General features: G+C 40.5%; 1 long non-coding RNA gene and 1 pseudogene across 1 annotated transcript; both read right to left on the reverse strand.

The window, feature by feature from the left end:
* Window positions 1-251: 251 nt before the first annotated feature.
* On the reverse strand, window positions 252-1,772 carry LOC123973335 (annotated as a pseudogene).
* A 9,417-nt stretch (window positions 1,773-11,189) lies between these two features.
* On the reverse strand, window positions 11,190-15,626 carry LOC123973936. The gene is made up of 3 exons (XR_006825735.1): window positions 15,463-15,626; window positions 13,885-14,244; window positions 11,190-12,111 (listed from the first exon to the last, which is right to left on the reverse strand). It is a non-coding gene; the product is annotated as an uncharacterized LOC123973936 (long non-coding RNA).
* Window positions 15,627-24,739: the final 9,113 nt, after the last annotated feature.

The raw sequence follows: 24,739 nt of genomic DNA on the forward strand, positions 1-24,739 counted from the left end.
AGACAATGTGACGTCTCTGTACAAGAGAACATTGGAACTCGATATTGAGTAAAAGACGCTGCTGATTAAAAAAACGTGAAGCTGGAGGTGGAAAAATTAGAGTACGAAAAGAAGGAAAATCAGTAACATAATTTATTTTAGGCATGGCAGGCCTAAACCATTAAACTAACATTTTACATTGCTTTGTTTCAGGAATGGGAGAACAGAGGACAACAACTGCAAGTGAAAGAAATAAAGGCCTGTTGTTGTCTTTACATGAAGAATTGCTGTGTGATGGTGTCTCTCACAGCCCTGCCACTTGGATGGTCCAGGGTGATGGGTTCCACCACATCAGGGGGTTGTGGGTTGACAGGAGGGGCCCTCTCCTTCCTGATTGTTGTAATGTTGTGTAGCACAACACATGCAGAAATTATTCTGCAAGCCCAGTCTGGGGCCACTCTGAGCCCACGCAAGCAAGTGACGCGAGCTTTTAAAATACCAAATGTCATTTCAATCCTGACCCTGGTTTTGGTCAGGGCTGCATTATATCGAGTTTGTGGCCCTGCGTCAGGGTCAGGATAGGCTCTCATTAAAACAGGCAGGCAGGCATACCCTCTGTCCCCAATCAGCACTCCACTGAACAACCCTGTAGAAAAAAAAAGGAATATTGCCATGGTCAGTTTAACAAATTGTTGTTTAAAGAACAATACGTGTAATGTAGTTACTATACCCTGCTCAGGTCTGTGGCACAGTGCAGACTCCCTAAAGATCTAGGAGTCATGGACCGAACCTGGCCACTTTGCTTCAATGCTTGTGACAATGCACTGGTGGTCACAGGACACCTGCAAAAGCATTTGTTTGATAGCTTCCAAAAAAATCTATTTAAGTCAATGTAACATCAATGTGAACTCCATGGTGGAAAGTAACTTTGACAACGGTGCTGTGTGAAAATTTCCATATGCGGTAAATGTGAATAACCTTTCAATTATTCAGGCTACTGCAACTTCTGCAAGCCATTAGTATGCAGGTGCCCAAACAATGAGTATTTCTACATACATGACAATATGTCAAATAAAACCAAAGTAGCATATAACCTACAACTCTACGCATTGTATTGCTATTGATGTGACAACTGGATGTGAAATGTGCATTACAAATTACTACAGCAAGATTTACCTGAACATTGAAGCTGTGAAACAACTTCCGATTTACATTATCGGCTTCATTGTCACCCAGGCGTGCAGAGATGGGAATATGGGTGCAGTCTATTGCCCCAATTACTCTGGGGAACAGTAAAGGATTCAGATGCATTTAAAGTAAAACATTATATGTCATAGTACTACATACTACATCATTTATGTATCAAATAGTCACGTACCTGCTATGTCATAAAATCCCTCTTTTATAGACTGCGTGGTCAAGTGGCCAGGGAACACAACAAATGCATCCAGTAAGTCTGTTAGTGCACGTGCCACCTTGTGAACTGTCCTACAGACTGTATTTTTGCTCAGGTTTTCTGCATCACCCACAGCATACATGAAAGTACCTGTAGCAAAATACCTTAGAGCAATGCATACAGTCTGCGAACTGTAATTGCACAACTCCGTCGTGTGGCACTCGTAATGTATGGCTCAAGCAGCTGACACAGATACGTCACTCCTTCTGATGAGAATCCATATCGTTCATAGCAGACCTCATCAGATAACGCCAAAGGGTTTTGCTGGTCTCTTAAGGTTCCTACCATCGATCTGCTCACCAAGTTCCAATGGATCTTCTAGGTATGGTGACGCCATTTCCAAGAGAGCTGATTGGTCAGTGGACGGCGTTTTTATAGAGTTGATCTCTTATCTGGAACATAACCTGCTCCAGGTCAGGTTAGCCATTCAGCATAAGTTACCATGGCGATCTACCCTGGTAAGAAGTGAACCACCGTCCTGGTACTGAAAACCCAGGGTTAACCCCGAAGTTACCTGGACTAGCTCAAATCCTGCTTTGTGGTACAGGCCCCAGATCTCAATGAGGATAAGAAAAACACATTAAAAATACCAGGTGTAAACACAAAGGTTAAGATCGGACTGTTAATATCCGGGTAACGTATCCAGATGCAGATCACATTTTAATACGCAGTTTCATGATAAATGGGGATGTGGAGGTTTTAGGTATTGAAGGTGTTGCCATCACTGATTTATCATCATTTTATGTACTATTGGTTGCTCCCCCTCTGAAATAACCCAAAGCTAAGACAGGTGTGAAAATGCAGATCTAATGTGATGAAGCACAAAAGGTGGAGGGTGGAAAATTTTTTGTCTTGAGTTCATCAAAGTTATCAATAACTGGAATCATGGCACAGATGTATCATAACCTAAATCAGCAGAACATTTTATGAATGTTGTTTCTCTATGAAAGCCCAGCCTCACTGCACGTACATTATGCTCAAAATGATCTTAAACTGATGATGTACCACATCATGAGCACATCTAATATCCTGATTTACATCCACTCCACCTTTCTTAATTAGTCATACCAGAACACTCTTAAACAAACACATATTTCATATTCATCAACCAGCTTCTCAAACTGCTTTTCAGACATGAGGCGCAGAGGGTTCAGTGCTCGTAAAGTAAACACGACATGTAGTTTTATTTCCCCTCACAACCTATTTGCAGTACAAGTTAGTTTTAACTATTAATGATACTTTCATAAAACATGTTGACTCCAACACCGGATGACTAACTGCAGCGGTGCAATGTAACTAAGTACATTTAGTCAAGTAGTGTACTGAACACATGAAGAATTTATCAAAGATTATGATTTGTTTAACTACATTATGTTTTGTTAAACTAAACAGTTTAGCAACAGTTTTAAACAATTAGTCGATCAATCACTTAGGTTACGTTCAGACTGCAGGCCTTAATGCTCAATTCCGTTTTATTCTAATAGTTGTTAGATCCCGAGTTACCCCTGTTGAGGAGGTACTGGACCAGCTCTCCGTCTTAAAGGGTCCGATCCTCTAGGCCTATGGGTATTACCCTATTAGGTATAACTGAGGACTGTTGCTGGTGTCGAAGAGATTCGCCTAGCTTCTAACTGTATTCTTCCGAATGCCTACCCTGCTTACTCTGAAATGGCACCTGACTGAATAGTCCTAGAGCCAAATACCACCCCAGCCACGCCCCTCAGTGCACTTGGTGTAGTTGCTAGGATTGTGTTTAGTGGCCATGAAAATAGCCCCCAAGGATAAGTTAATTTCGTTGGCTAGAGCAACCTATAAGAACCTTAAAGATGTTAAACATACTTTACCTAATAAATTACTACCTTAGTGAAGAAATAAATTCAATGTCTACTACTGGTACTTTAAATGCAGTGATTATATATTTTATTGCAAAATTAGGCAAGGGCAAGCATACAACTTAAACTGATCAAAACTTGAGTAAACTGATAAAACCTCTCAAATTCAAAACCTGATTATGATAGCTGAGCTTGAGTATTTTGATGTCTTCTTTTTTGGAGAGAAGGGGAGGGGAAGGAGTCGTCCTGGCCAAGGAGATCTTTCCCTCTTCTGTGGATCTGTAGAGTCTTGTAGAAACTTAAGGCTTTTACCAAAGCCCTCAAATTGTCTCCAAAAGTCTTTAGTCTTTGCTGCAGTTGAGAGAGAGAAAATCTTCAGAGTCCAATGATTCTTCAGTTGGTTTGGTCATTGTGGTTATCCTCTGTGGCTCGATCTCTTGTAGTCCACTGAAGAAAACTCTGAAGTATTCTCTAGTTGTTTGCTGTTCAAATCCCAAACTCTTGTCTCAGGCTCTTGGCCCGGTGCGATGATGGTCCTGCTCTCAGTCCGATGCCTCTGAGATCTGCCGAGGTATAACCCCAATCTCTTTCTGACTCCGCTTTATATATCCTCTCTTCAAGTTGTAATTGTGTGTGTGTGTCAGGGTCAGGATATATCCATGTTGTGTCCTTCCACTTCTCCTTTTCCGTCATGATGTCTTAACCAAACTTAGAGACCTTTTACCTTTTGTTACTTAACCTTTACCCTAATTCTCCTTACTTTGACCATATTATTTATTTTACAATCAGAAGAACAATTCAATTTATTCATCTTCAGTATCAATAAGATCCTGATTTTCAATCATCATCATATCATGTTTATACCAAATTTCTTTCTTTTAATCATTGTTCAATATATTGCTTATAGCATTGTAAAGCTCTGTGTTTTGCAGATGGAAGTACATTGCACTTCCCTTTTCTCACTCACTGTTGTTACTAAAGGGAGAAAGGCTCCAGATTTCTTCTTTGCAACCTGATAGCAAGAGCATTGGGATCTCAACTTATTTGACACAGTTCACATTTTTGCTTAAATGTGGCCCATATCAGACTCCAGTGTGGACTCTTCGTGGCCTCAAAGTGACCCACATGCGCAGAAGAATAACACGACATCACACGTCGTGTTATTCTTCTACAAATGCGGATTTGGACCAAATATGAAAGTGGCCCAAATCCAAACTGGAAAAGATCAGATTCCATGTGACTTGGCCTGTTCACATAAAGAGATCAGATCTGAGTCACATTTGAGCAAAAAAAAAAAAAAAAAAAATCAGATTTGGGTCACTTTGCCCACTTTAGCCTGCAGTCTGAATGTAGCCTTAGTGTTCAGCTGCTTTTCCTCTGAGTTATTGTAATAATTGTAATGGTTGTTAATAACGTTGAGGTTTGGACACAAACAAGTGTCTAAAACTGTTGGGCTCTGGGTAACTGTGATGGCAGAATCTTTACAAAACAAACAATCAGTGGATTGATGGAGGAAATAATCAGCAGATCCAGAATGAAAAGAAAAGAATCATTAGCAGTCTGATGCTAAACAGTTCAGAATGAGCTCCAGCTCAACAACTACAGCAGCAACATCCTGCTTTACATTAATGAGGAGGAAGAAGAAGAATCTGATCAGAGGAGACATAATACAACAGGGACATTTTACTGCTGTAATACTGTAAGGAAATTTTTCCTGAGTATACTCACATACTTTTACTGAAGTAACTCTTTCAAAGCCAATACGTCCTCACACCTAAACGGCAATATGAACATTTCCCGTAGCAGTCCAGGGACAGGCTTGCCAGACCTTCAGTATTGAGTCACGTGACATTTAACACATCAAAAATGTTGTCAAAAAAGGTCACAGTTTGTTTAGGTTTAGGCAACAGAATTACTTGGTAAGGTTTAGGAAAAGATCCGGGTTTGGGTAAAAGTAAGTTACATAAGTCATGTGACGGAAGTCAGTATCGTTATTTAACTTAAAACTTAACTCCACACTACTTGGTTTCACATGGGACTTGAACACTGGTCGACGGTGTGAAAGTCCTGGGTTTGATCCCCCACCGCCCCATCCTGCCCCTGTAATCAGACTTGCACTGTTTAAAATCCATCTTCTCACTTCCTCGTTTGCTATCGTTGTATGGCCACTAGAGGTTGCTAAAAATTTACATAAAAATGGGTCCTAATAAGCTAGACAATAGGGGTGTGACGAGACACTTAACCCACAAGATCGAGATGAGACGAGATTTTAACACTATTTTTAAGATATCTTTCATGCTGAATTATATAAAAACTTTGAGCATTAAACACTGATTATTTTTTCTGCTCCAGTTTATGGTGAAAATGTTTTTATTTATGTAAAGAGAAACACAAAATTCAAGTGGCAGGTGACAATTCAAACTCTGTAGCCTAACTGTACCAGAATCTAAGTCGGTGCAGCTCTCAGTCATTCTGTGCTGCTCTCAGATCTGTTTCTCTTGTAGATCAACTTATTTAATATCATCCCTGCTGAGTCATGATTTAGTCTTCCCTCTTCTTTTGTGTCTTTGTTTGGGGAAGTAACCTCTTTAAATGTGACTGTGGCACCTTTTCACCTCAATAATAAATTATTTAATTTTAATTCAGTTTGAAACTCCTGGACTTTAATAGCTCCTGTGTTTCAGCAGCTTTTCTGCTCATGGTCAAAACTTTCTGCACATTCAGAATCTCTCCCACGTAGGCTATCTGTGTTCTCTGACATGAAAAGGCAGAATATTACCAGACTAACGTCATCATTTAATGAGAAGTCTACATTATTGATCCGCTGGTTGTAACATTATCCCTTCAGACCGTTTGACCAACGCAGTTTGACTGGATGTTCTATGTGAAACTGAAACACTCACCATAAATCCACACACGTTAACTTCAGCAGCTCATAAAGTGCTCACAGTCCCAAACACAGCAAGGTTGCGCCTCAAGTTTTAGATGTTTGTGTAGCAAAACTCTACCAGCTACTTTAGGCTACCACTCGTCACAGCTGTCTAGACTCACAGCGCAAACGGTGCAGGTCAGTTGATTCAGGGCATACGCCGATGTGGCATCAGCTGGGCGGAGTTGATTCGCTCTGTGAGTCAGTTATCAATTATAATTACATTTGTATTTCACTGCAGAAGAAAATTAATATGTGGCTTTACAGCATGTGAAAAATGTGAATCCGTGAGTCTCGCAAGACAGCTTTTTACCTGAAGAGAAATCTCGCGTCACACGCCTACTGTACAAATAATTAACCTACGGACATTTTTCAGGTGAAGAAGGGATGTTCACTGCAGGACTAAAAATAGTTGCCAATTAATCAACTCATGGTTTCAGCTGTGCTTGTATAAATGTGTTGTTTATGTTGGGGAGTTTCATTTATAACAAAACATCATCTTTTATAAACTCTTTGATCTCTTTGTATAAAAATCTTAACATTTGAAGTAACTAACTAAAGCTGAACTACAATATTCTCTCTTGATATGTAGTGCAGTGGAAGGACAATGTGACATGAAAAGACTTATGTAAAGTAAAAATAGCTCTAATGTGTACTTGAGTGCTCAAACACAGAGCTAACAGAGAGAATACTGGACTCGTCAGGTGACACAAACACGACTCCACATGAAACACCATGTGGAGGTGGAAACAAGCTGCTGTCATATCATCTCAACGGGTGATATCAGATGTTGTTTCTGCTGCAAACAATTTGCCTAAAATAAATCACTGAATCTATATATTTTAGAACCAAACATCAATCAGACAGTCAGAGCTCTTTGTAGGAAACAACTATCAAAGGTATCAACTCTATCAATGAAATCCTCATCATTCCACATATGTTTAGTGCATTAATAAAACAGGTTTACAGTATTTACCATAAATATTATCAGGGATTTTAGAATTGTCTTTAGACAAACACATTCCTCGCTGTGACTGACTGCTGCATTGCGTCCATCATAACATTATAGAACATGTTTTTTTGCCAGTAATCACATGGGATTTGTGTGATGTTAATGTGGACTAAATGTCACCTAAATTATATCCAATTATGCTAAAGATATCCATAAAATGATGATATGCAGACAAAGAGTTATTCTCATTATTCAGGATCATGTATCCACAGAGACGGTGGGATGTAAACGGCTCTGCCGTGCGGAGAAGGGAGAGAATCCAACAGGGAGAACAAGTAAAGGTCATCACAGAGGAAAGTGAGCTTAATGTCACCTAACAAGCGCTCCAGGGGATTCTGGGAGTGCGAGTTTTGTTTGAAAGGCTCGCTCGTATCTGTGAACATGGAGAGAAGACTATTTTTAATATTATCTGTCTTCCATAACAGGGAAGGGGTATGAATATTTATGGTCACGTTTTAGTTGAGGTATTTTATAATATAGAGAATCTTGTAGAAAAACAATGTATTAAGACACTAAATCCAACGTTTGACAGTAAAGAAAACTTTCAAAGTCAACACAGAGGTGACGCAAATACTAATAAACAACAATATAAAAGAAATTGGAAATAAAATAACCACGGTGCAGGACAGCGTGGCAGCCTTCAAATAAATGTCACCAACTGGATGTCAGAAATAACTCGGCTCTGTTTGTCTGTGGAAACAGACAAAAGTGTTTTGGTTTTGATCCCCTCACAGGAAATATAACACATAGCTACAGCCTGCTGAACACCTTTCAGAAAACTAAACTTCTGACCCATTAAACAGCATCACAACTCCACATCAGCAGCTGCCACCATCAATCATCTGAGAGGAGCAGGAAGCCGCAACATGAAATCAGACAGACAGACAACGCGCTGTAGGTTATTACACTCCAATATCTCATGTCAGAGGGACGGATGCCGGAAATAGACACAGCACCATTACACTTGTGATGCGTCTCATTCTGTGGAGATAGGAGAGGAGGGAGATAAGAGCCTCAGAGGGTCCAGATACAGCAAGAAGGAAAACACGCCATCAGGAAGCAAAATGATTCCTTGGACAGTTCACAGCTCCGGGTTTCTCATCTTTCTCTCAGTTTGTGACTCCGTGTTGAGCTTCGAAACTCTCATGACCCCTCCTGCAGTTTAAAGTATTTAATCAGTTTGTGCTGATACAAAACAGTTGCAAATGAACGGAAAGCAAATGGAGCGGACCCAAGACAGGGTTCCAGCGGGGCCTTAAAAGTATTAAATTTTGTTTACAAATGTATGAAATCTTTTCACATCCATTTGTAGGATTAAGTAAATGCTGAATAAATATTTTTTCTGTGTGTGATTTTACAATATAGCCTACTCCATTTGGTGTTACTTGGATGTTATACGGCAGTAGGTCTACAGGTAACGTTACCGTTTACTTCACTGTTTAGCTTTACATTCTGGACTGCGGTGCACGAGCTCTGGCATCAAAGCTGTGACTCAAATGAGTCAGTTGTTAGGAAAGAAAACAAGACGTCTCTAAAGTGCGGCTAACAAGCTAATGTTGGTTGTTAGCTCAGAATGGGCAAGTGTCTGAAGTTCAGAAGGCCAGAGTGGCGCTGAGGATAGCACAACAAGCGGCTCAGTGTGCGAGTCAGTCACACTATGGCGAGCGCTAATGAAACAGGAACCTGGAAGACCCGCCTGCAGGTTCCTGGTCAGTGAATGTTACAACAGCAACAGAGAGACAGTTGTGTCTGAGACGAGGACGGTGTCTGTGTGTCAGCTTTGCCCCACTCTTGTAGGGTAAAGTTATGTGATGGAAACAGCCGACATGCTAACGCACATTAAACTTAACTTACATCTCCCAGATGCGCCGATCACCGGGACGAGGAACAAACGGAAACCCAACTCCTTATCCCTGCTGCCTTCAAGCCAGTACTATTTCAAGCATCCTTTAGATGCATAAACAGGGTGAATCACTAAGTTATTGGCATATTATATAAAATTACATCTTATCCAGCCACGGTGTAACTAATTGTAACAACTCAAACTGCACAATTTATTTTGTATTTTTGGTTTCACACCATAAGTTCTTAGTGCGACAAATATTGTATTCATTTTATGTTATCAGAGAACAAACAAACCCCAAAAAGTGATTGTGTATTAAATATGAATGTGATTATAATAAATATAATAATGTTTTATTGAATTCAGGTAACTTCGTAATTAATCATTTTCTTGGGCTTAAAATTGATACAGATTTTCCATTACTACGGCAGTGAAGTTAGCCTTAAATTTCATCCTAGGTGTTATTAAAAAGTTCTTAAAAAGTCTTAAATTTAACTCAGAGAATCCTGGGGGTACCCTGCAAAAGCACGACTCAGAACCAGGCAGTAAGCAAACAAATCTGGTAAGGAGTAGGCTGAGGCAAGGTCAGAAAATAGTATAACGACGAAACACTGGCAAACTCCTGGAACACTAGACATGAAGTACTACAACAAACTGGCACAGAGACGGGAAGGTAGCCCCGCCCTAAAGCCTCCCCTGCTTTCTAGTCTATTTCCCTCTAAATGGGACCATAATTTACTAAATGAACATCATGCTGTGTTGAAGAAGACTTGAAACTAGCGACCGAGAGCATAAACTCATTAGGAAATTGTTTACTGAGGTAAACTGAGGTCCAGACCTCTCAGATGGTCAGGATCAGGTCTGCTTACTGTCCCTAGAGGACCTCTCCAGATGCTGTCTTATCTCTCTTTTTGTATCTCCACTGTTTTTTTCTCGTTGAGCTGCTCTTTTCTGTACGATTGAACCACCACTTTCCGTTCTTTACACTGCAGGAGTGCTAATCGTCTGACCACACAAGCCTCAGTAACTCATCTGTTAGTTCAGTGAATCCGACTGAAGTACCCAGTCACGCTTAATAAAGCAAGACATCCATCCATAAGCTTTTCTCTGCCTCCTGTGTGAAATGCCTCTCTGACTAGGTGAGAGGACACCCAGAGCCATCACTTTGGCCGAACGAGTTCACGTCGTCAAATTTAGCCGACAAACGCTGCTCTGCATCCATAACTAACAGAGAGTTCCGTCACTTCAGATGCTGCTTAAATGGTTTATGAAGGTGGTTTTCATGACATATCCTCTGTGCCCCATCACTCCCCGACTCTCCCTCTTTCCTGCCTGTCGACTGGGTGACCTGAGCTGCTTCAGGTTGTAATAACTCATGAATGAAGAGCCGCTGGCTGCCGGGCAGCTAATTTTAAACTCTCCCTGAAATGGCAAGAATTTTAAATGGTCCCAAAATGAAGGTCTAGACTGCACTGCCCTGCTGAGGAGCTGTGACAGAGACACAGCGTGGAGGAGGGAAGTAATCGCGACCACTAACTCACAAAGTTCACGGCCATGTGAGTGATGGATACTGATAAAGAGAGGCTATTTCTGGAAGCTGCCGGCTGAGTCGTGCCTTGGAAAGATGATTCCCCCCCCTTCTCTAACTCACCTGTAGGAATAAAATAGAAGCTTTAGAGATATTTGTACACAGCCACAGAAGAAGCCTTGTGAGGCCGGCTGGTAGAGTTTCATGACAGGTGGCTCACCTTCATGACTGAACAATGCTCTGTATTTGTAGAGCACCTTTCTAGTCTTCCGACCACTCTAAGCGTTTTTACATCGCATTCACCCATTCAAACACCGATGGAACAGCCATCGGGGGCGATTCGACACGCTGAACCGCCGAACTTCCAATTAGCAGGCAACCCACTAACTCCTGAGCCACAGCCTGCATTACTATTACTGTTTTTTTTTGTTTGTAATTCAGGCACGGCACAGCATACCTGTACATAAACTTGTGCAAATCTATTCTATTCATCTATCAAGCGGTTTCAAAGCTAAATGTTACTTTATTTTTTAATGACAAACTGACTTTTCTTATATTATCTTCTAAATTGACAAACATAATGGGTGTAATTCAGGAGTCAATTTGAACGGGATTTTAAAAAAGTTCTGTTACCATTGACTAACATACATATTTTTTCTGAAATAAGGTCCTATGGGGCAGAAGGGAGGGAGGCCCTCTATTAACCAGTATTATTTTAACCAATAATATTATGTCTGACGATTTCCGGATCATGAAATTTTATCTGCAGCTCAGCAGCTCGCTAACAACTGCTGGTCAACATTGTGTTTGAGCCACCACAAAGTTCATCCTTACGGACTTGTCTAACAACAGAGACAGAAAATGTGTCAATGAGAACAAGTGTATGATGAATTTAGCTGCATTAAAACACAGTGAAGGTGATCACAGACAGCAGGATTCACTTTCTCCTCGAAAAAAAATAAGAATAAAAATAGCGTTTGTGTGAAACAAGTTAAATGCATCACTAAAATCTCATTGAGTGTCTACATTCACAAAGCCAAAGTTACTGGACATGTTGATTTATCGTTTAATATTTCCCCCCCGACACGAATCCGCGGGAACATGTTGTCATGTTTAGTAGTCCTGATGCTGATGTGGAAATCTGTGCTGCCACACACCACGTCCAGGTAGGAACATCTGTCTGTCCAGCTGTTTCCAGGTGTCACTCTGCTTCTCCAGTCCAACCTGCCTCTTCACTGTCAGCTGAGATCAAAGTACGTCAGGGAACCACACACACACTGTAAACTGCAGGTTGAGATGACTGTGATAGAGTTATCAGGTCATGATGTTCACTTGAAGGAATAGTTTGACATTTTGGCAGGCTTGTTTATCTACATTTACAAGGACAAGGTCCAGCCGCCCCTTTCTGCTCCTTCACACTGGGGCTCGGAGAGAAACAGCGGTATGAGTCATCACACACGTGTGGAGTGCGACTGAGATAGATGGTATGATGCCTTTTCATTGAAGGAATGCTCATGATCAAACATCAGAACCTGCAGTGAACAGAGGCACACAGAATTACAACAAGAACATCTGCTTTGGTTGTTTTGAAAGGAGGATTCTGGTGGCTTTGAATGTTTCAGTGTTCTCACTACAAATCATGTTCTCCACATCACTGTCGACATTCTTAGCAACATGGCTCTCTACTCAGTCTGACAAAAGTACCTGGAAACTTGCACATTACTTTTATGATATCCCATTTTGGATCCATAGGCATCAAAATGGAATTAGTCCCTCCTTTGCAGCTGTAACAGCTTCCACTCTTCTGCGAGGGCTTTGAGTATTGTTTCCCATTCATAAAAAAAAAAAAAGCATCTGTGAGGTCAGACTGATGTTTGACAAGAGGGCCTGGCCCGCAATCTCAGTTCTAGTTCATCCCGAAGGTGGTGAATAGGGTTGAGGTCAGCGATCTGACTGGGCCACTTAAGTTCCTCCACACCAAAGTGGGAAAATCATTTTCTCATGGAGCTAGCTTTGTTTTATTGAAACTTGCGTCTCTCCATGCATCCCCGGTGGGCGAGACGCACGGAAACCAAGCCAGGAGAGAAGGAAGGAGAAAATATGTTTGTAGAGACATGAGACCACCTTTCCTCCGAAGCGTCACTAAAGCGACGTCCTTTTCTGTTGACGGCAGCAGCTGATTACAGGTAGATCAGCTGACAGTCTAAAAGCTTTAAAGACTTTTGATGGAGATTTGTGTCTACATACATTTGCACTGTGTTGGTACTAATAAAGTCTCTTATCACTGCAGAGCAGCATGATTCTCTCTATACATGTTAACTGTTTAACACCTGCACATGAATAATTATAGGTTGCTGGACATCCTGCTCAGAGGCACAGGATAATTTCTACTGGCACAATGCTTATATTATGTGCATTTATATTTTTAATTCTGAAGAACTAACTTCTGAAATAAAGTTGTGTGTGGGGCCTTTGTTGTTCAGACTTACAATGAACACAGATTTTCAATGAATCATAAAACAACTCAAATATAGGCTAACTTCTTCTACTTTGCAGTGATACTCTTGAATTTAATCTGTCCTGATGTATCAGATCAGTCCAATCAGCTGCAGCCGCCAATCAATATAACGGCTACCCAGTAAGGCGGTGTGCCGGTCATTAATAGACTTCCGCGAAGGATGCACTGGTGTATCTTCTCTCATAGCTCCTCGGATCGCAAATAAGAGCGGAAGTGGAACTACTTCCGGTTCAAGCGAAGAAACGACAAAGAGACTTGAGAAAAAAGGGGGAAAAAATACACACAGCCCCTCACAAAAGTATTGGGACAGCTCCTAGTGTCCCAGTACTTTCATCCATAAAATGTTTTTCAACTATTGGATCGATTGCCATTAAATCTTGTACTGATGTTCCCCATACAATGAAAGCTACGAAGTACATTGCATTACATTCATTTAGCTTAAGCTTTTATCCAAAGCAACTTACAACTGCTTTATGTGTCAGAGGTCACACGCCTCTGGAGCATCTAGGGATCAAGTGTCTTGCACAGGGACACACTAGTGGATGTGTTGCAGTGGGAAATAACCCCAGGTCTCCCACACCAAAGGCACATGTCCTATCCACTCACCAAAATCAAAGTGACTTAATAATCTTTTCTTCTGGTGCCACCAGAAGGTTAAAGTTCTCAATTACCCAGTAAATTATCACACATGTATTGGATGGCTTGGCCCAGACGATATATCCTACTGACTTTAGTCATCCTCTGACTTTTCATCTAGTCACATCATCTGTGGTTTATGACCAAATACCTGCAGCCTCAGCTGTGTTTGTCATGGTCCATGGCCAAGTGCTGAGGCAGATACCGAGAGGTGGACCCAAATGCAAGACATCAGAAATGCTGGTGCAGTAATAATGTTTAATCCAAAACAAAAGTCCAAACTGAGTCCCAAAAGCCGGGAGCACACAGAGACACAGCGAAGACTAAACAGAACAGAGCACATTTAATCAAGGGCAAATGAGCAGGAAGGGAGCGGACAGGTGTAACACATCAGGTTAATCAGATGACATGAAACAGATCACTACAAAATAACACAGGAAGTCATGTACACAGCAACACACAAGGGAGAATTTAACAAACTAAAAACAGAAAACACTGAACCAATTAATGACTGACAAAATGAAACACAAATCACAGACAAATGAGAATACAGGGAGAGAAAAACATCATGAGTGGATACATCAAAAAACAGACCAAAACCACAACAGCGTTTACTGCTAATTGGCTAATGATCAGAGTAAAATGTGTCTGTTTTCTAATAGTTTGAACCTTTCATTGTTGATTTACTAGTGTAATCAAAAACATTGCTCTGAAGCTGAATTCTGTAAGAAGTGTTTAATATATAGTAATAAATATAGCAACTTCTGATGAACACTAATTTCCGGCTTAAATAATTAATTTCCATTTAGTCCCGTTGACTAAAGCTTTAAATGGAGGTGAAGTTGTTGGAAATTACTAGAAATGAAAAGAAACCTGGATGTTTGATCAAAGCGACTTTGAAGCCATGAAATTGAAAGTTAATCCTAGTTTAACATCAGAGTGGAGCTCAGCTGCTGTGAAGCTGTTCGGTAGCAGAGCTGATCAGGATCTAACTGCTGGCTTTGATCAACACCACCACAGACTTGAAACAATATTTCAGACTAAAGTTTAAAAACTTGTCAAGAACAGAAATCAGTACACAGTACTTTACCACTCCCAACAAGACACATGCTGTTCATTTAGTAATTTATAATCAGTTTGTTAATAAATTATTTGCATTAGAAGCAACTCTAACCCTGTTAACTCCAGTCTTTATTTTTTATCACCGTAATTGATTATCTTTCATTCTACCATTAGTCCATTATGTGTTATTTTTAGATGATGTCTGTGATGTGGGCTTTAATTAGCACTTCATAATGCTGCATGATGTTGTTCTTTCTGGCATAGACCGGCTTTATTTACCCCCTTTTTAGCCACACGAATACTCAGTCATCAGGTAGGTATTCACTTAGTAATTTTTACATTTGAATATTGTTTTTTTGCACACCTGACCTCCTCTCACAGTGATGAGCAAAACGCTCCAGTTCACCTTAAAGGGAAACTAAAATGAAGCCTTCAGCTGTGTGGGAGCACTTTAAACTGAGTGATTACAATGGCAGTTAAGGGGATCATTTACTTTACAGTTGCTCAATTTCATTACAGATTAAAACAGTCAAATAGCCTACATTTTAAAGTTTCAGTAATCAGTAACCCACACCAAACAACCAACATAATGAACAGATTTAAATGGTTCTATCAGGCTGATTGTAGAAGAAGATTTAAGAAGAATGTTACTTAAGTGAAAATGTACTTAAAAGTCCTAGAGCTCTGTTCAGGGCTGGCAGGAAGGCTGGTGGGCAAGCAAACAAGTATGCAGGGTTGGCAGCGACTCAACACACAGGAAGAAACTGTAGCAGACAGAAACAAGACGTTAGGTACTGATCACCAAAAACCCTCAACTGGACAATCATTCGAAGAGCTGGCCAGAGCAACATACCACAAAAGGTAAAATGATAAACTAGCAAAGAGCGGAGGAAGAACCAGAGTATTTCACTGCATAGGTTGATTGCTTCATGAGCCACAGGTGCGAGACGCTGCAGGTGGCGATGAGCCAGACACACCCACAAACACACACAGACAGGACATGACAGACAAAACTGACAGAGACAGCGGGGAAGGGGAAACGGAGAAACATGAGGAAGGGAGAGGTGACAAAGCCTGACATGACAGTTGTAGTTGGTTGATGTTGAAGTATTTTGTATCAGACCGCAATTAATGTTCATTTCATTATGAAATAATCTGCTAATTATTTTATCCAGTTATTGATTGTAAAAATCATGAAAATAAACCCTTGTTCTGTCAGTTCAAATCTCAAAATTATTAAAATAATCAAAAGGAAAAGTAGCAAATCTTCACATTTGTGAAGCTGGAACCATGAAATATTTTTACATGATAAAAGTTCCAATAAAAGTTCTGGCAATCAACTAATGTATTAGCTGTACTTGTATAAACTGTTGGAGTTTAATTCATAACAAAACATCATATTTTATAAACTCTTCATATGTTTTGTTTGTAAAAATCTGACTTTGTAAAGTAACTGGAGCTGTCAGATAAATGTAGTGAAAAGCATGAAAATACTCAAGTAAAATACCTCTAATTTGTACTTAAGTACAGTACTAGAGTAAATGTACTGAATTACTGTCTCATTGCTGCTCTTGCATGGTTACGTGGGCAGCTATGGCTCATGAGGATTGAATTGTCCTTGTTTCATAAACCAATAAACAAGCATGTATAATGCATCTACTCTTAATAAGATATGTAGATTTCATTTTACTCAGAAAGCCAAGAGGATGCAGTCAAAGCAGTAAACCCTGTCAGGGTCACAGGCAGATCTAGGACTTTAATGAACCGCTGCGCTCACAGGGGATGGGTGTTACAAGTGGCCTCCAGCTCCCACATTTGAGTGTCCAGTAGAGTGGTTGCACATGTTTAGGCTATTAAAGAATGACATTGTAGACTCTATATGGGAAAGCAAGGACAAATAATGTGGACCAAAAGCAATCTTCAGATTTGGTTTGGCAACACACTGTGTTCACACTCTGTCCTGCAGATGTTTCCCCACACGGACTTCAATGATCAATGCCGTGCAAGACATCCTGAGTTTTCTGAAACCTTCTTGACACAGCAGAAGTTTCAGTGTGCTTTTTCAGCAGTTCAATTGTTTTGTGATGGTGATGATTTGTTTTCATTTAAAACACGTGCAGCTCAATCACTTGTTACAGACTGATTGAAATCTTGTTGTCTTCTCCCTTACAATCAGTCTCCTCATCAGCCTTTAATAAATTCAAATCAGAGCTGTTGACTCTAATTTAATAAGACTCAATCTGACTTTGCAATGTCAGACAGATGGTTGTGTAACCCTATGAGCCAGGAAACAGCTGCCGCTACGTCTGGTTTCTCCTCCCACCGATCACATCTGAACCCAGAGAGACCGTGAGAAGATGAAACGGGGCAGAGCTCGCAGCTGAGCAGAGGTGGAGAATCATGGCAGCCGGTCACATGCAGAGTGAAACACTACAGCTGACTGAAACTTCACACAAAAGTCCAACTACTGCAGAGTACTAATCGATATGGCCCGTTTCAGGATTTCAATCCATCACTCCTAACTCATTTTCACCAGAAATGGACAGTTTTGTCATTTAGCAATGCTAAACTTGTGGACGTTAAGACACTAATGGAGGAGGGTAGAGTCTGTTTTTTTTTTTTGCCTTCATGTCATTGCCCGGCTCTTGGACTGCAATAAAAACGGAGACACACCGGTAAACTAAATAACAACGTAATTTATTTACAACAATAAGCAAATAAGCAAAACCAACAACAAATCTGTAAAGTCAGTAGTGTAAGAAATGGATAACGGAAAATGTGCTTGATGTTGTTGTGTAAAAACAAACAAACGCAAGTGGATGGTTTGTTGCTGTAATGCAAGAGAAGACTAACTGTTGTTTGGATGATTTATTCATTGATAGGTAGATTGATTGCTGAATAAGGTTTAAACACTTAATCTCACTTAATGTGCCGCGTTGGTGCAAAACATTACATCACTTTTATCAAATATTTCTGCTAAATCCTTTACTTCCTGAAAAATATCCTCTATTAATGAAAATCCAAGCTCCACAGCTGAGACTCCTGCAGGGCTCAATAACGGAGGCAGGTTCTGATATTAGCAGAGTATTAGTTCTTCTGGCGGTGAAATTAAATGTCCTGAAATAAGACGTCACTCACTCAGCATCTGTAAGCCATAAATGACGAAAACAAACTATTCATTTGAATTAAATAAGAGAGGGATCAGATGTAGTGTAAGGGGAGAGGTTGCTTCTTCATTTGGCAAACAACAAAACTCCAAAACAAAACATAACTGATTTTCTCTGCAGGTATTTAAAACATCCACACACTTTACTTTCTTTTTGACTCTGACCGCTCAGTCCACAGGAAACTTTGAGAAATATTATTCTCATTTCCAACACAGAACGCTAGTTTACTTTTTCTGAATGGACTAAATTGACCAACAACCGTCCTGGCTCACTGAGGCTGACCGGCCTTATCACAACGCAAGTAAATGAACTGGCAGCTGCAGCAGCACGACTCCCCTAGACCCTGAACCTTATCAGTGTGAGCCAGCTGAGAGCAAACAGCCGCCGAGCATACCTGCCTGTATTCACACGGCAGGACCTCCATCGCTGTCTGCACACAGGAGGAGATACTGAGGAGGAGGAGGAGGAGGAGGAGGAGAGCGGGTCTGCATGACAATGATGAAGAAAAGATGGAAACAAAGTTATCTGTGTTTTTGTGACCTAATAATAGTATTGAGTTCAGAGGCTCATTTGCAGCTGAATCAGTTTGTCAGTGAAACATACCGAGCGGTTAAAACAAGTTTCCATTACATCGGAGAGTTGTTGGTTGCTTAGTTCTGAGTTCACTCAGATTTACTGAAAACAAGCGATGATGATGACAGCTCTGAATATTCATCACAAGCTGATGACTATTGCTCAGATATCATCCTATAATTCTGCAGAAACCTTGGATTCGTTAGCACCATTTCATGGCAGATTTATTTTACACAATGGTATAAATTTCAAACACTTTCTCGAGTTTCATCCTTCCATTTCCATCTGCCATCGGATGCTGCACAGGATAACTGAGCCGATATTAGAGCCATCCTGACAATTGCGTTCCTGATCTAAGGCTTGTCGTAACCAATTATTGGCCCAAATTATCCTGTAGTGTGAGGGGTTTACAGACATTATCTTAAGCAGCCAATGACCGGGAAGCGTCACCGGCGTGTTTTTGCTCACACTGATTCCCTCTTCATCCACAGTTTGATTCTCTTCTTGTTTTTTCTGTGCAGCACACAGAAGGTCAACCAGCTGACAACGACAATCTGCCTCCATGTTTGTTTCTTTCTGAAGCCACGTTTGATCACAAGCTTCTGTGAGACCCCCGAATCTACCGGAGCTGTTAGTGAACTGTTTAGTGAAAACGCCAAGTGGGGGGTGGTCCTGCATCTGGACTGAATCATCTGCTGCGGGCGCTCTTCAAATTAAAATATTAAAAATCTGTTAATTCTGTCGTCATGTCAGTGGTATCCCACATTTAAAGTTGGTTAAGATATAAAAACCCTCTAGTGTGCACCAGGTAAAAGTCACAGTTTCTCATTTTTGTGGTTTCTGGGAAGGCAGGCATTAGGAATTATGGACAGGGGGACAACATTTTTCAAACTGGGCCCCTCATCGACACCCACTCCAGCACCACCTCCACCAGCCACCTTAAGTTCTAATACAACAATGGGCAATTTCAAACAAGCTCTTGGCCATTAGCCTTATAGTGACACAGATGGAGTCCATAACAACTATTTCCAAATTCAGTGTTGTAGACCCACTCAGGCCATGCTCGCATATAGTTTTTTTTTTTTTTTATCTTTCAAATTAGACTGGAATAGTTATGTTCCTTAACTTAAATCAAGACAAGAGAAGAAGAAAAAAATGGCCTTCAAAGTAGGGGTGCAACAACTAATCGACATAGTCGACAAATCGATTATTAAATTTGTTGGCAAAGAATTTAATAATCAATTCGTTCATGACGTCATCGGGCCTTAACGACACCATCAGCTTAACGGACTAAAGTGATGTGAACAGTAAAGTTACTAAAACAACATCACCGCTGCAGTAACACCTTCACCACCTAAAACCTCAAGTGTGGCAGCACTTCACTCTTCACTCAGCCAAAAAGGTCTGCAAAGCTGAGCTTTCCTGGAAACACCGGAGCATTTGAAGAGGAGGCGTGTAGCGTTGTTGCTCTGTGGATGATGAAGACTCGTCTCGGTAAGATAGTTAGCGAACTAGCTTCCCATTAAAGCTGTGTTACTTCACGCTATGAGCTGTAACATTTTCTATACAGTTTGCTTTGGACAATTTGATTGATTTTTAATGGCACTGAGAGTAGCACATTTATGATACACAAAGGCCGCGTTCACGTTCCAGATGTGCCCTGAATTTACAATCATAAACGATGCATCGCTCATGGTGACGTTCCCGGCTGGAGAACATGTTGCTGCTGAGTTCGCAAGATTAGACAACACCCGACAATTTCATACTTTCTAAAGAAGAGAAAACGGTTCTCCTGGCAATGCGTGAGGCGGCGGCTAATCCGCCCCAAACTCCTTTAAAAAAAAAAAAATCTGAGTTTTGTGAGTTGTTGAGTTAGGGGAAAATACATAAACATTGTGAAACGCTGTCTACTATAAAATAGTTAATTAATAATCATTATAATAATTATTGACCCCCCTGTAAATCGGCAAATGTAATGCATCACGTTATTCCTTTCTTTGTATATGGTGTCAGTTTGTCCCGGTGTGTTGCAGTACTGGCGTGTAAACTGCTCAGTCACTAAACAGCAGATCAGCTGCTCAGGACTTGATATCAGAGGAACTTTCTGTTGCTGCAGCAGAAACATTCATTAAAATATCCATTTAGTATTTATTTTATTGTCGTGACTGTTAATTAGCACATGCCTAAAACAACCTCAAGTTCAATTTAAAAGCTGACAGCTAAATAAGACGCATTGTGTAATTTTGCAATTCATAATCCGAATAGTCGATTATTCGTTTCAATAATCGATTAATCGACTAACAAAATAGTCATTAGTTGCAGCCCTACTTCAATGCTTGAGTGATTAAAGAAAAGTAAAATCAAAAACTGAAGAAATTACTGCAAAGCATTAAATCATAAATTCAAATTATGAGTGAACAAATAAACATACTTCATCTATCAAATTCAATCTTGAGGACTACATTAATCAAAGTATTGGTCAAATTGTGTGCAGAACTGAAATACTGTATAGAGCATATGGCTGGGTCAGCTGAAAAGATGATAATAATTGTCATGGATGGCTGAGTGCAGACTTAGGTGTGGACCCAAACACAGACAACAGGCGTGGGAGGTGCCGTTCAAAATATTTATTAACTCAAAGGTCAAACTGAAACAAGCTTACATGGGAGCACAAGGTAAAGTCCAAAACTGAGGAAAATCCAACAAGCAAAAATAATCCAGAGCATAGGCAGAGAAATCCAAAGACAACAGCAGGACACAACACTCAGCATCAGACAGAGAACACAAACCAACTATTAGCAGATAGAAAACTTAATACAAATAAATTACAACCTAACAGACTAAGACTTAGGATAAACAAAACACAAAGCAGACAAGACCAAAATAACAACAAACACAGAAGTACAAAGACCAAGAGTAACACTAGTACATGAACTAAGGCACAGGACTAAGATCTGAGGCAAAGAACTAGAACGCAGGACTAAGAACTGAGATAAGAGACAAGACAGATACAAAGTAAACTTAAACATGCGAATGAACAAAAGAATAAACTAAGCTACAGAACACAACAACAAACTTGACAAGATCAAATAAAACTTGCAGAAACAAAGAACCCAAAACCAAACCCATGAAAACAGACTAAAACGGGAAAAAGCATGAACACAAAATCACATTCCTAACAAATATTAATATAAACAGAGGCTTACCACATGTATAGCTTATTATATTGTAACCATCTTTGCAGCTGTATCCTATGACTTTTGATGTGCTGCTGACTGGTATTTAACAATTTTCTAGAAGTTGCTACAGGGGAACTTGTGGGTGTTACTAATCTTTATTAATATAAAGGGAAACACAAAATTCAGGAAGCTGGTGTTTCAAAGTATAATAGAATGTAATGCAGTAAAGCTCTCTCTTTTAGATATATTTCTCCTGTAGTTTAACTTTTACAAGGTAGTTTTTTGTTATTATACAGCAAAAGTTTGTAGTCCCCTCACGCTACACACACAGAACTTAACAGATAAATATATTAATATTTGAATACACATTAAATGTGTATTCAAATATTTTCTCATGTGACTTTTATACGGACTTTAACACACGAGGAGAACATGCCAACTCAGTACAGAAAGGCCTGGGCTGAACAAGGTCTAAACCCAGAACCTTCTTGCTGTGAGACTGCAGTGCTGTCCACTGGGCCACTGTGCTGCCCATTAAAAAAGGTGAACAAGCAGAGTTTGGGTGGGACGGATGTGAGAACTGAGAAACAGGAGAGAAAACAGGTTAGACAGCTTATATACGTGAGTGCATGTGATTGGATTCGAGAAGCACGGGTGGATTGAATGAGTGAGTGAAGCACAGGTGGTTGATTGGAGGAATTGAATGAGGCGCAGGTTGTCGAATAAGTGAGAAAGGTGTGGTCCCGTTCCTGAACCTCAGTTTACATAACTCCACTTAATGAAAACACTGATCAGGCAGAAATCTCACCACAAATCCACACAAATGTTCACTGCTCACATTCCCAAACCAGATTTTAGATGGTTATTTTGCAAAACACGTTCAGTTATTTACCGCAGCTCACAGCGTGAGACGCCGGTGTCGCATCAGCTGGGTGGAGTTCACGCGCCCCAAGTCGTTATTATGAGTTATATATAAAATTGATGTGTAGCGTGAGAGCGTGTGAAAACTGTCAATTGCGTGAGTCTCGCGCTCAGTGCCTAAGAGTTGGCAGCTCTGGTGTTACATTATTTAAAGTTTAAGCTACCTAAAGCTTTACTAGTCTGCCTAACTGTCATACATAGGCTACATTGTGCTTATAAATTTTTATTATGGCCATTGCCTCCCTATGATTTTATTTTTCTCTGTTTATTTTAGATTCTCTTTTTTGGGCCCCTGACAGGGTGCAGTGTTCGTTTAAAGGACTGGCTTTTTGCAGACCCTGCACATCTGAATGGCCAAATGTTTCAACCGTACCATTTTCATAATAACAGCGGGGGGGTGGATTATCAGTATGTTATGAAGTTATCAAGTATGAAATATATTGTAATGATAATAACACATTTATTTATCATGTAAATGCATCTAAAAATTGTTATTCTTATAGGATAGCAAGTAAAGTGTTCTACTTGATCCCATTTAAGGGTTAACCATTGACCTTTGCATGGACCGGGGTCATCTGTACCGTTTGAACCCCCCTGACAGCAGGTCCGCGTTGAGGACCGCATATTCTCCTGTCAAGTTTTTGCTTAGAAAGTGGTGTACAGCTGCTTCTGTGTGTGAACAATGTTGACGAATGACGCACAAGAGCCGTCACAGGAGTCCGTCTGCCCAAGAAAGCAAACAGCATCAGTTGTTTACATGTGTTTACATTAAGCGAGTTCATATGCAGTAAATCAATAAAGTCTTATTAGGAAGAGGCTCTCTGGTGTCACACTGGAGACACAGGAGACTTCCTGAGAGAACTTGTGTAATATCTTTGTTTAGTTTTCTCTTCAGTCAGACACGCTGTTAATCTTCACGCCTGCTCACTGTTCTGCCCACGTGGCTGCGTCAAAGTGCCAACCAGCCAGCGGCAGCAGATTAGGACTTACATGTGAGCGAGTGCAGAGTCGCCATCAGCTGCTGCTGACAGAGGACGTGGGTGTCCAGATGTGATACATGTTGACACTTCAAAAGGCACATCCGAGGTGGAGGAAGCATTCAGGCTTTACTTAAGTAACACCCCAAAGTACCCCATCACAAGCAAAATGTGTTAAAATATTCAAAGTACTGAGGTTTCCTTATACATGTTAATTAATTACTGATGTAACAACATGTGAGCAGCATTTCACTACTGCATCTCGCATAACATTCTTTATTTTTACATACATTTTGATGGGGACGCCTTAACTTCTTTTATGTTGCAAATGCTTCCTGTCTTAGTTCTGCAGTTTCTTGTTGTCATAGTTTGAGGTGTGGGGAAGGTTGGTGGACCCAAATGCAGGACGCATAGCAGAGGAGATATAGTTCGAAAGGTTTATTAAAACGAACAAAAGGCGAGCACACTTACTGGCAGAGTGACTGATAAACAAAAACCAAGTCCAAAAACCAAGGTAATCCAAACAGAAATCCAAATCCACAGAAACAGGGGCAAAAACGAACCCGGGTGGGCGGAGGAAGGACAGGAGGAGGGCCAGAAAAACAAAAATACAGTGGGGGAAATAAGTATTTGACCCCTTGCTGATTTTGCAGGTTTGCCCACTTACAAAGAATGCAACGATCTATAATTTTAATCATATGTACATTCTAACAGTGAAAGACAGAATCCCAAAGAAAATTCCAGAAAATCACATCATATGAATTTATAAAAATTGATGACCATCTGATGAGGAAAAACAAGTATTTGACCCCCTGGACAAACAGCATGTTAATATTTTGTAGAAAAGCCATTATTGGCCAGCACAGATGTCAAACGGTTTTTATAGTTGGTGACAAGGTTTGTGCACATTTCGGCAGGGATGTTGGCCCACTCCTCCCTGCAGACAGCCTCCAAATCATTCAGGTTCCGAGGTTGTCGCCTGGCAACTCGATTTTTAAGCTCCCTCCAAAGATTTTCAATTGGATTCAGGTCTGGAGACTGGCTAGGCCACTCCAGAACCTTGATGTGCTTCTTCTTCAGCCACTCTTTTGTTGCTTTGGCGGTGTGCTTAGGGTCGTTGTCGTGCT

This window comes from Micropterus dolomieu, linkage group LG07 (genome assembly GCF_021292245.1).
Source record: "Micropterus dolomieu isolate WLL.071019.BEF.003 ecotype Adirondacks linkage group LG07, ASM2129224v1, whole genome shotgun sequence".
NCBI lineage: Eukaryota > Metazoa > Chordata > Actinopteri > Centrarchiformes > Centrarchidae > Micropterus > Micropterus dolomieu.